Below are 11830 nucleotides of genomic sequence, written 5' to 3'. Positions count from 1 at the left end.
TCATAGTGCTCAAGGGTGCTTAGTGCATAGAGTGAGCTTCAAAGTGCTCACAAGGGGTTGGAAATTGCTATGAAAGTGGTTGGTAACTGCTAAGAAAGTGGTTATTTACTGCCTGGCAAGTGGTTAGGAACTGCCTAGAAGACCTTCAGAGTGCTTAATGGGGTTGGGAAATGCATTGAAAGAGCCTCAAAGTGCTTGCAAGTGGTTGGAAACTGCTTAAAAGATCTTCATAGTGCTAAAGGGTACTTAAAGTGCATAGAGTGAGCTTCAAAGTGCTCACAAGTGGTTGGTAATTTCTTAGCAAGGGGTGATTTGCTGCCTGGCAAGTGATTAGGAACTGCCAAGAAGAGCTTCATAGTTCTTAATGGGGATGAGAAGTGGATTGAACGAGCCTCAAAGTGCTTGCAAGTGGTTGAAAATTGCTAGGAAAGTGGTTGGAAACTGCTCAAAAGAGCTTCATAGTGCTAAAGGGTGCTTAGAAGTGCATAGATTGAGCTTCAAAGTGCTCACAAGTGGTTGGAAATTGCTATGAAAGTGGTTGGTAACTTCTAAGAAAGTGGTGATTTACTACCTAACAAGTCGTTAGGAGCTACCTAGAAGAGCTTCATATTGCTTGCAAGTGGTTGGAAACTGCTTTCAAGAGATTCATAGTGTTGATGGGTGCTAAGAAGTTCATAGTGTGAGCTTCAAAGTGTTGTCAACTGGTTGGAAAAACTGCTATGAAAGTGGTTGGTATCTGCTTACCGTGGTTATTTACTACCTGGTATGTGGTTAGGAACTGACTAGAAGATCTTCATAGTGCTTAATGCGGCTGAGAAATGCATTGAAAGAGCCTTAAAGTGCTTGTAATTGGCTGGAAACTGCTATGAAAGTGGTTGGTAACTGCTTAGTAAGTGGTTATTTATTGCCTGGCAAGTGGTTGGGAAGTGAGCAGCACAGCTTCATAGTGCTTAATGGGGCTGAGAAATGCATTGAAAGAGCCTCAAAGTGCTTGCAAGTGGTTGGAAACTGCTTAAAAGAGATTAAGAGTGCTCATGGGTGCTAAGAAGTGCCTATAGTGAGCTTCAAAGTGCTCACAAGTGGTTGCTATATGTAAGTGGTTAGGAACTGCTTGCAAGTGGTTATGAGCTGCTTAGAAGGGCTTCAAAGTGCTAAAATGGTGCTAAGAAGTGCATTGCAAGTTGTCTAGCAAGTGGTTAGGAACTACTTGGAAAGTGGTAGGAATTGTCTAGCAAAGGTACAAAAAGTGGTGTAGTTACTACTTAGAAATTCTTTACAGTAATCAAGGGTGCTAAGAAAGTACTTAGAAGTGGTTAGAAAAAGCAAAAAATTGCTATGAGGTGATTGGAGAGTGCCTACTTGGTGCTTGGAAGAAATAAAAAAGTGCACAAAAAGTGCTTTGTAGGTGTTTCAAAAGTGCTTGCCAAGCATTCAACAATCTGCTTTAAATTGTTAAGAATAAGTTGGGTAGCAGCATTAAATCATATTTAGGTGCAATCAAGCATCAAATGATCTTATTCTATGTTGTTGTCTATGCTATGGTTAGCAGGATAGCAAAAATGCTTTGAAATGTGAATTACGGGTCCTGATGTCTCAAAAAATGTTCATGGATTCAACAATTCAATATATGCAACGGGAGAGTAGAGCCTTTATGGTGCCTTCACCACCTACAAGGGCCACTTTTTTGAAACCTATTGCACATATATCTGGTGAATTTGTTGCATGTGGACAACCCCTGTCAGCTAACCACATGGCAGTTCTTGTTGGAATGTCAACATAAGTATCACCCATTTTGCTTTGCAGTATGTGTGTGTGTGTGTGTGTGTACAAATATATATGATTGTGTACACACACACACACACATATATATATATATATCAAATCAAACCCACAAAAATGTCAATGTGTTAAAGTCTCTTGGCATTACAGTAACACAATGTGTATGAGCTGCAAGCAACATGGCATCTACAAACCACTCCATGAGATAATCCTCTATGGCACATTCCAATCCAGTGGTGTACCATCTAAGATTTTATGGACACAAATCACTCAAAACACAAATACATCTTTTAAAAGGAGCCTTTGGTATACAAATTATGGTCACTTCTAGGCTTTGCGAATCTCCCTTAGACAAGCTATCTTCTATTTAACACGATATCTTCTTCTCTCTTATGTGTGTATAGGCTTCCCTTTCTTAGAAATTTGGCAGGTTTTGATGCCATGCCCTTAGCGACTTTCTTTGCAAATCTTGGTCATCGGCGGCTAACTTTTCTTGCTTTGGACTTTGTCCTTGCCATATCACTACAAAAACAAAAACAAAGAGAAATTTGACACACAAACATATGGCCACAAAAAAACTTGCTTACACACTCTAATATATATATTTAGACATATATATATATATTATGTATGTATGTATATATATATGTATCAATTGGTTCACCCAGTGGATTTTAGTGACAAGCAGGTGTGCGATATTCTTCTTGTTCCTCTTGCAAGGAAACCAAGTAGTTTCAAGATTGAGGAGATAAGAGATAAAGATATCCATGAGACAGGACAACCAAGGTCAATGAGGAGAAAAAACAAAGACTACAAGAACATTAGGATTATCTCAAATCAAAGGAAAAAGGAAAAGGTTGTGAAGAAAAAGGGTATAAGAAATTATCACTCAAAAAATTGCTCAAAGATATTGATAAAAGGCAAGCTACCATTGATGAGTAAATTACTCATCTTGGACCAAATGTCAAGCTTGTTACCTATGATGAGAGAAAAATGAATTTATTATCCTTCAGGCTTGAGAATATTGATGTCTTGAAGACTCCTCCGAAGGAGGTCACCAATATAATCATGTTTTTCGCAATTTGGTAATAAATTTAAAGGTTTTGATATATTTAAAAGTTTCTTTTTTGACTTAATTTTCTAATTCATGTGTATCTTTTGAAAAGCTTACTGAAGAGTAACCTAGTTCCTCAAGATTTGTATCACCAAGTTTTTATACTAGAAAGTTACGTGTGCGTAGCACTTGAACAAAGAAAGAGTCAGAGTGACCTTATTGTATGGTTTACATATTGCAATATTCGTGTACGAATAATTTTTATTCCTTGTCATACAACATAAGTAACCATACTCACGGTTTTCTCTTACATATGTATTGCCAATGGCTATTCTAACACACTATCAAACCATGGCCAGATTCATTGGAGTCTTGTTGTAATCAATCTCCCACAAAGTACAATTTATTTGGCAAACTCTTTACCAAGTACTCATCTAGGAATAATAGTGTAAGTAATATATCTGTGGAATTTTTCCAGTGAAAAGTTGTATCATAAGTAGAAAGTGATGAAACTTATGTACACTTGCATGCATCTAAAGAGATTGATGGTGGCAACTATTGGGAGATATTTGAATATACCCATTCTCAAAGATGTAGCATTTAAAACATTTAAGGTAAGATGAAAATATAGCTCTAGTTTATATAGAAACCAGTTCATGTACCTTATAATTTTTTTCTTATAATTGAAGATACCTATCCAAAATGATAGCAATACATGTGGTTGGAGAGTCATATACCATGCATACTTCTTCTTTGGAGAATTCATTAGTAATAACAAGAAAGAAGGATAGCAATATTTCAACATGGAATTAATTGCAGCACTAAAATAGTTCACAAGTTAACTTGGCATATTGTAGGTGAAGATAGAATACCAGCATGAAAATCTCCTTGATTTTTGACTCAACATGATTTCAATTATGATACATGCTTTTGAACCACCAAGTTGGCAAGACAACCTGATAGAAGGTGTAAATGAAAAGGACAATGAAGCATCCATACAAGACAGTGATTGAGTGACAAAGGGAGAAGGATCCAATCAATACAGTGATCGAGTGACAAAGGAAGAAGCGTCCAATCAATATAGTGATTAAGAGACAAATGAAGAAGGGACCCCAACCAAGAAACTGAGAAACTAACAAAGGAAGAAATTGATGACGCCATAGAGGATAGGAGTGATCAAGAGTATAAATATGAAGATGATGACATGGCAAGTGATGAAGGGGGGAGCAGACAAGGGGAGTCTCAAGAACCTAAAGAACAATCTGAATAAGTTGACATGGCAAGTAGTGAAGAGGAGGGTAATGAAGATAAAATAGACCCAATGATTCAAGAAGAGGCCATAGACCCTCAAGTGCAATTTGCTGACAATTTTGTAGCTCCACCAATGAATGAGACGTTGAAGGGATTCTCAGAACTTTTAAATTTTGTCTCGAATGGTCTTATGATGCAGTAAAATACAGATGATGACAATTTGAATGTACATCTAGAGGGACAAACTGCTAACACGGAGAATGATCTAGTGAAAGAAGGGAGTGCAATGAATGAGGAGAAAGCAAATGATCCAGTGAAAGAAGAGAATATAGAAGATACTATTACCGAAGAACATGATTATTTGAAATCAAAGGGGAACATAACTCTGGAAGAAGACAAACCCTTAGAGGCTATTGAGGAGCCAGATGATCTAGATTTAACCTTAGGCTTATAATTGCCTCGTTTGTATTTTTGAACAAAATAGTATTATTATATGACTGTGTCAACTTTTTTTTCAAATTCATAGTAACTCTAAATTTTATTGAATCATTTGCAAGAGAAAGAGAGAGAGGGAGGGAGGCAACACATGATCAAAGCAAAATGTTTTCTTTGTATTTCAAAATGGTATTACAAAAATATGACTTAAGGTGGAAATTGCACCCTATCATCAAAGTTGGAGCCACCAAAAAAAATCTTGAAGTTAAGGACAACAAAATGGAGATAAAAAAGGAATTGGAGGGATATTTTTTGAAGACTTAAGGTCCCTTAGTGACACCAGGGTGAAGAGAGTGGTGGAGGCAAAAGGGTGTGCTACTAGTGAATGTTGGTAGAGAAGAGTTTCTTACATCTTTAATGTCCCTATACATGAAATGACATAGCTTAGTTTTCAAGAACCAAATGTTTAAGATTGAAAAATTTGTAAAAATATATTTTACCTTAAAATGTTGTGATTGAGGCCATCTTCCCTTGCGATTCCTTGCACTTAATGTTCTTATCCCTTCTTCTGGAAACCTATGTAAAATGGAAAAAAAAATAGTGTAATTAAAGTTCGTGGTTATTTTATATTGAGATGGCATAATTAACATAATTGTGCATACCCGGTGGCCATCTATCTGAAACATAAATTTATCCGGGAGCTCAACTTCATCTTAAATGATTATGTTAGATCGTAATTGTTGCATGCTACACTCTTGCCCAAGTGATATGAAAATTTGAATCTCATTATTAACAAAAATATATATATATACTAATGGATTTACTATAAGATCTTGAGGATCTTGATCTAAAGAAACCATCTTTCCATTAACGATATGAGACCTCTTATAAAAGTAAGACATGATATACTTTTGTGTTTTTATCATGTACTTAATAGAGATGGATTTATGACAGGCTGCACATGTATACCATTATGAATTTTACAGTCCCACCCATCATTTAGAAATTCTAAGCATCTTTCATAGTCAATGTCTCTATAGAACAACATTGTGTCCTTAATGATATAGAGCACCCTGCAAAGAAATCCACGAACACATCCATGGGCATAATAGCTTTGATCTTTACAACCAAAGATGCATTATTTGGTACTACACCTCTTTGAACCTCATAAAATTGTTTACACCTAAATGCCTCACTAAAATTTAAACTCTGGCAATGGAAACTTTTGAAAATAACCAGGTGATAGTGATTGATCAACATGATAGAAGTGGTCATAAAAATAAATACCGCACTTGGATAATAAGCTATGTAACCTTCCTGTATATTGTTGTTCACCAATTGAATACACCCATGACACTCTCTATTGGTTCCCATTCTTTCTAGGATGAGGGATATACATCTAAAAATACACAAAAAAAATTGGTTACAATGATATTTTGACATCCTTAACTAATACATTAAAATTTTACTTACATAGGTTGAGAAAACTTACAATTTGGCCTATGAATTGGAAGATACTTAGGTCGCTTTACAAGATTAAGCTCTTTGTGCATGTACACATGGTGCACAAGAACTTCCTTGATAGTCTTCTTGTTATCCTTCAATGAGAAAACAAGGACTCTTGCCTTCTAGCCTAATATGAACACGTTAGCGCTTTGTGCTTTCCTTTTGTTGGTTTGTAGTAACACCCAACTTCCCTTAGTAATACTTAAAGCTATCCAATTATTATTAGCATCTAATACATTGGACAAGGTTATAGCTTCAATGTTAGGGTGTGGCCTTCTAGATCTATGTGGAGTAACCATGCTTTAGAAGATAGAAGATACGATTAACCAAGAGATTAGTGTGAAGTGCCTAACCAATAGGTTAGCAAATGAAGGAAACATACAATAGGCGGGAAGATGGTGTGGTTTCTTTCTTGTACAATACTATTCATTCAATGCTAGTCATTTTTTGATGTTCTTACATTTCTTTCTATTCAATCCTTTGTTAAATGTTCTATCAAGAGTTGACCCGAATGTCTCTCATTTTATATCTTTCTCAAAATATAATCCTCCAAAATAATATAATTAAACCATTATACTATACCATTTATTATAAACTTTGAAAATTTAAATTAGGTGGACCGTAACGGTAGGCTCATACTCATTGGTGGAGATCCTATTTTTCCAAACCCTTAAAAGGCCCTCCCCAACAAATGCGCTTCCCCTAATGGCACATGAGGAACTCCAAATAAGCTTCAAGAAACATTGTTCAAAGAACAACCAACCTATGTTCTAATTCAAGAAGGAAGGAGCTACTTGTATACTTCACGTTACTTCACAGCACTACATAAATTAGGAAGGGGGGACAATAGTATCATAAGAAAAGCACAAGAGGATAAATCAACGAGAACATATTTAAACTCCACCAGGGGTAACAGAAAACAATGAATCATCTTCATGGGTATCCCAACAAAGAGTCACATTTACAGAACTGGCCAAGAATCAAAGAGACAAGGAACAACTTTATGCAAACATTGGAGGGCGTAGAAGAAGAGAATGTCAAAGGGTCAGCCTTATCATGAAAAATTTTATGCAGATTTGGCTACTTTCGGGCATGCATTGACACACTCAAACACATCCAATTTCAAAGGCCACTTTTGTGCAAATTCTCAATACAGAGTACATTGCATTGAAAAAATACAAAAACATACCCAACTACAAATTCAACCATCATAACATCGCACCAAGACAAAGAAGAAGAGCAAGAACTTCACGACATCAACAAATAGCCATGGTGGGTAAATTCACTCTACAATACACAATCAAAATGGCGTGATTGCATTTAAGAAGGGGAAAATAATTTTAGAATTGTAGAACAAGAGCATGGAGCGTAGTGAAAGAGGAGGAATTGAGCTTTTTGATGGTACTTTCTATTTTTAGGCAGTTATTATTTTTAGCCAATATGGATATCGGATCGAGGTCTAGGATGGGTCCAAGATAAAGTGTGATTCAACCTTTTCAATTTTGGCATTAAAGCATAGCAAGCGCAGATTGGAATGTCAAGTACACAAATTACTCATAATTTTACTATTTGTAGCCAAAGATAGAGCATATGAAGTTGGATAGACATGTGGCTTCATTCATTGTGAAGTATACATCAATTTATTTTATTGGAGCCCTCAACTTCATCAAATGGATTACTGAGCTACAAATAGGAATTTTACCCATTTTGCAACTATGAAAAATATTTATATATTATTTCTCATAGGATTCCCGTCACTCAATTAAAATCCCAATTTCATTGTAATACTATTGTGGGATTTTCTTCTATTTTTGGTGGGCTCATTAGAGTTCCAAATTGTACCTAATGTGAGCCCATAAGTAAGTGAAATTTGGTTGCCCAAAAAAATGGAAACCCTAGATGGAGTGTCAACCCTAGATATTTTTGGAAAAGTTTATTGGATATTTTCTATAGTTATTTGCCACATAAAGAATTTAATCAATTCTCAGCTAGAGAGGAGTCACAATTGGTTGTTGTGGCTAAATATCATTGGTTTTAGATGCACACACCCATGTTGTTGCATGTCTTGGAACCAAATTTTCAAATGAATGGATAGGCTATAAATACTTATGTGGTGATGAAATTTCAAAGATGTTTGCCAACAATTGCTTCTAGAGGATGAAGGACGAGAGGCATTTCATCAATGTGTTGACTATGCTAATAGACATGGACTGTTTTGATATCCTTGGCACATTGAAACAATAAATAAGATGAGTGTTCCTCTATGATGGAAGGAATATAGTGGTGAAAAAGTAGAGTTGCTATATACTGCTATTTGAATATTATCTACCCATTATTTGTGGTTGCTTCTAATGGAAGTTGTGAAATAAATTGGTATGCTTTGGATTTTGCGAATGCAAAATGTCGTAATTGCTTGAATCCTAGCCATGTTGCAGATCTAGTGAATGTGTCTTGTAATATGTCATTGATTTATGCACCATCTAAAATAGCAAACTAGGAAGCTGAAGATTCCTTAGGTTCCTTTCAAACACATGAGGAGAGATTTAGTGATGATGAGAGGGAATATAAAGTTGCATCTAAATGCTCTTATGTTAATGAAGTAGATGATATGGTGCTTGTGTTCAATGACATTGGATCATAAATAGTGTTTTGATGAGCTGACAACAGACGTAACAAGAAGAGCTAGCACTATCTTTTGTAATTATTCTGATGAGTTAACCCACTAAACTCATTTTACCATAGTAACCTTTCCTTTTTATGTCGTGAGTGGGGCTCATGATAAGTTTCATTTTTTGGGTAATGTTTCCACTCAATGTGAAATTACATGAGATTTTAGAGATTTTAGACCTAGGTATGTAAGTCACTTGTAATCCATAGCTTGGATCAATGCAATCTCTTCATTGGATTAATACAACAGCAAGAGTTGAAGCTTCTCTACACTTTTTATATTTCACTAATTTAACAAAATAATATGTGTGTGTGTGTGTGTGTGTGTGTGTGTGTGTGTGTGTGTGTGTGTGTGTGTGTGTGTGTGTGTGTGTGTGTGTGTGTGTGTGTGTGTGTGTGTGTGTGTAAGCCCTTGGTGGCCAGATAGCTTGGAAGTCTGTTGGTGACAACGTTGCTGCTCTTTTTGAATACTTTAGGTTACAATATTTTTGATTTTGAAGTGCTAATGGTGAGGTTATAGTTTTGGGAAGTCCTCTTTATGTAAGGGATGGGTGAAGTGGAGCTCCCCCCTGTCTTGACTTGGTCGTACCTTGTAAATGGCTTCTCAATTTTTGAAAAAAGTACAAAGAAAATGAAAAAGGTTGATGAAGGGGAAAAACCCATCGGGAGAAAAGTGCCTTCATCCTTTATTAGAGTTACTAAAACCTGGAGAGTTGCATTGTGCATATGAAGTGTTTTGGGTAAAACAATTGAAGTGTGTCTAATGCATGTTGCCGAATGTGGGACACCCTATTGATGCATACAAAATTAGCAATCATTAAAAAGCATGTTGTGCAAGAGAAGATTTGTGATGGGTGCTCTAAAGATTAAATGTAGCAAGTTTGAAACACTTAAAGTGTCAAAAGAGTTGCCATGTGTCTGGAGAGGGTTTGCGTTGTCAAGGCTTTCCTCTTTGTCCTCGTTGTTCACCAGTGCATGAGTGTAAGGCTCTTCTTCTCTCTGTCGAACTTAATAAATAAGACTTAGACTTTGACTCTCAGCTTCTTTGATTCAAATAAAGTTCCTGGAATTCTCATATCCATTCTTGCGATATTTGGTCTTTGTTTGACCTATTCACTAAGAAACAGTCTCAAAATGAGCAAAAAATATATCCCGTTTTGAGTCTTTTTGTCCCGTATTCATGAAAGTTCAGACCATTGGTGCATCCAAATTATTGGATTCTCTCCTTTTTTCTTAGATCAAAGATTTGTAGAGAATATGATAGAGTTGGATCACAATTATCCTCTTCTTGAAATGGGCATAAGTGACAAGCTGCGTGCATCTTGAATTTCTCTAATTTTGTTGGTCTTCAATGTAATGGTAAATGAGGTTCAAATGGGTTGAGGTTTGTTTTGGCCATAGTTGAACACTTCTAGATGAGTCCTAGAATGTTAAACATCATTTATGAACTGTGTAAAAATTTTCCCATGGCTCTGAATGTCTGCAGTCGGAGCAGCTTCACTTTGCAGGATGACCTTGTTGAAGAACAGATGCGTTGCATGGGAAGATGACCTCAAGTTGAGTAACCACTTCATAGGCTTCTTGTTTGATATTTCAAGAGATATATAATAGATTTTGGTGGTTGTTGAATTCTATTTTCCCTTTTTATCCCTCATTTTGTGTCCCGAAATGCCCTATTTTTGTTGTTTTGCAGGCATAGTTTTAGAAATTGTTGCAGTGAGAGAGGGGCAAACAATGTCTGATGGACAAACCCTTTTGTAGGTATGATTCTTAGGTTGTATATATGCTTCCTTAGAATCAGCTCCGACAAAGCTATCTCCATGAGTGAGATCCAAGAAAATTTAGTCCTCTCAAAAACTGTCGTTTCTTGCCCTTTTGTCTCTGAAGTTTGCTAATGGCTGTTGTCTTTCTTGTGCATGTTTCTATGCATGGGTTTGTTAAGAAATGTGTCTAATGAAATTATTGTTAATGCCAATACCCTATATGCACTTGCAATTCATGCATGGGGAAGATTATACGGTGCAAGTAGTCTTGCTAAAGGTACTCAAGTCATTAACGGAACAATTCCAAATATAAACAAGTGTCAGAGTCCAACCATCGTCAAGTGGCATTTGTAGAAGAGGATTATCACTCGCCTCACAAAAATTTCCTCTCTGATTCACTTGTGGTGTGCATATATGAGTGGGGGGTGTTTATGTGTGTCTAGACAACTGCCCACTTCAACATCCGTCTTTTTAAGAATACCAGACTTTGACACTTATGCTTACCCTTCCGGCGTAAGCGACACATTTAAATAGTCCAGCACATGTTAAAGTTTATAAATGCTGGCAATCTATGCACAATTTATTACTTGAAGCTTTTAGGACTAAAATCTGAACACATTTTGGTTCGGAATGCCCGACTTTTGACTCTTATGTTGTTTGCGCTAGCTAACAGCGACTTGACTTTCCGTGGGCAAAGAGCTTTGACCAAATAGTTTGCATTGCAAGAGTAGAGCTCTTTAGCGGAAATGGACTCGTGAATCCTGTATTTGCAAATCCGGAAGGTAGATTGAGGTTGAGCTGGGTGGCAGGGCTGTGATGTTCTGGCCTATCTTGTTCAATTTGGCCTATGAATAGGGCACCTCCGTAGTATTTTTTCCCTTGCTCTATTGGAGTTGTGTGTTTGTTGCCATTGCTTTTTGTTTTTGGATTTGGGTAGAAATTGGTAGAACAATTGGCTTTGATGTTGGCAGATGCATTTGGGGAGTAGGTTTTGATTTGAACTTATACCCTGGTATAGTTGAACTTTTCTTAGCCTTTGGCACCCAAATGTAGTTGTTTCCGTGATAGAAGTGTTGTGCATGTAGCAGCGTTGTTGGTATCCACCATTTTTGAGTGGCTATTGTTGGCACTAGCTTCGATCTTTGATGAAACTGGTGTTTGGTGGTTGAGACAGCTTTGGCTTTTGGCACCCAAATGTGGTTGTTGCCTTCATAGAAGTTTTGTGCTTGTAGCAACGGTTTTGGCAACCATCTGCTTTGAAGGTGTTGTTTGTGTGGCACACTTGTTTTCTATTTCAATGGTATTGGTGATTGTGTTGTAGCATCCGGAGTTGCAATTGAGATGGCAGGAATGGCAGTAGTTGTCGTGGCAGCCG

The sequence above is a fragment of the Adiantum capillus-veneris genome, chromosome 28 (genome assembly GCF_014529385.1).
Source record: "Adiantum capillus-veneris isolate H3 chromosome 28, ASM1452938v2, whole genome shotgun sequence".
NCBI lineage: Eukaryota > Viridiplantae > Streptophyta > Polypodiopsida > Polypodiales > Pteridaceae > Adiantum > Adiantum capillus-veneris.
Note: the sequence above shows the minus strand (reverse complement) of the source record.